Source organism: Penaeus chinensis, chromosome 10, assembly GCF_019202785.1.
Source record: "Penaeus chinensis breed Huanghai No. 1 chromosome 10, ASM1920278v2, whole genome shotgun sequence".
NCBI classification, from domain to species: Eukaryota; Metazoa; Arthropoda; class Malacostraca; order Decapoda; family Penaeidae; genus Penaeus; species Penaeus chinensis.
The window spans coordinates 11,585,371-11,587,016 of record NC_061828.1 but is presented as its reverse complement, the minus strand read 5'-3'; positions in this window follow the sequence as shown (position 1 = coordinate 11,587,016).

The window sequence follows — 1,646 nt, the reverse complement described above, 5'->3', positions numbered from 1 at the left end:
AGAGCGCCCTCGTGCGCAGCTATGAGGACGGGCCAGCTCGGGGAAGTCCCTGCTGTGACCTGGCCGGCCCTGCATATCGCCGGGGTCACACACTAGATGCCTCGTCGGCTCCTCTCGTGTGGGCTAATTGGCGTTCCAAGAAAGGCATTGTTATGAAGCAAGACCTCGATGGCAGAACAACGCTACTCAGAGGCTCACTTAGGTCGCCGACAGCATTTTATGGGCTACAAATGTCAGGAGCACAGGAGAGCCGCGAACACAGGTCACATGACAAATTTCGTTTATGGCTTCTTATAACCCACGCCGCGCTGATAAACAGTCCTCCTCTTTTTGTGCTGGTTTATGCTTCGCTTTTTTTCTTCAGACTAAGATAAACCACATTATGAAACCATGGCTCTTCGCCGAACATCATAAACATTAAACACCTAATCGAGTCATAAAAAAATAGAAAAAAAATGCAGTTCTTCAGTATCAAAAAACTCGAAAAAAACGAACATCGACATGCGCGCAAGACATCATCCGACAAAGGAGGTTTTCGCGCGCTCTTCGTCATAAACAAAATTTGCATTCTATACCATTATCCGCCCGCTCCGCTCGCTCCGCTCTCTCTTTCCTATTCAGGTTTAATTCTGGCCAAACCGCTTATGGAATGAATCTCGCATCCAGCTGTTCAGGGCCGAATTAAATGCTTATGACGGTTATTGTGTTCGGTTAGGAAACGACACAGACCCCTCTGTGGCGACGGCGGGGGACTCGTCGCGGGACCAGGGGAATCGGAGGCGCTGGCGGTAATTGGTATTTTAAATTCGGGGAAATGGCGCCGGATTGTTGTTGTTGTTGTTGTTGTTGTTTGCGTTGTTGGTGGTGGTCTAGTTTTTAATTATATTTTCATTGTTAGTATTGTTGCTGATTTACGGCCTCTCTTGTTGCTGCTGTTATTGTTGTTATGTTGCTGTTATTTCATTTTTGTTATTACTAATTTTACTTCCTCTCTTACTTTAACTTTTACTGCTGCCAAAACACCTAGGTTTTGATTATTTATCTATCCTTTTAATGATTAATTTGCACACACACACAGACACACACACACACACACACACACACACACACACACACACACACACACACACACACACACATATATATACACACCTATCTATCTATCTATCTATCTATCTACCTAACTATATAAGACTTTCATCTATATATTTAAAAGCATTAACCTCTATCGAAAAGCCTAAGTTCTAAAACGCCGATCCTGAAAGTTACGACCAATACACGGGAATTTAGACCAGACAAATGCCAATGATAATTCGACCCATGTCCTGAATACAGATCCTCCTCTCACCCAATATATAATGGTTTACAAATTCCAGCTGCTACGCTAAGTCAAAAACTCTCTTTGAAATGGATTTTCTTTTCTCGAAAACTTTCTCTCTCTGTCTGTGCAATGAGACTTCTAAAGTATATTATATAAGGGAGAGAGAGAGGAAAGGAAGGGATGAGAGAGAGAGAGAGAGAGAATGAGAGAGAGAGAGAGAGAGAGAGAGAGAGAGAGAGAGAGAGAGAGAGAGAGAGAGAGAGAGAGAGAGAGAGAGAGAGAGAGAGAGAGAGAGAGAGAGAGAGAGAGAGAGAGAGAGAGAGAG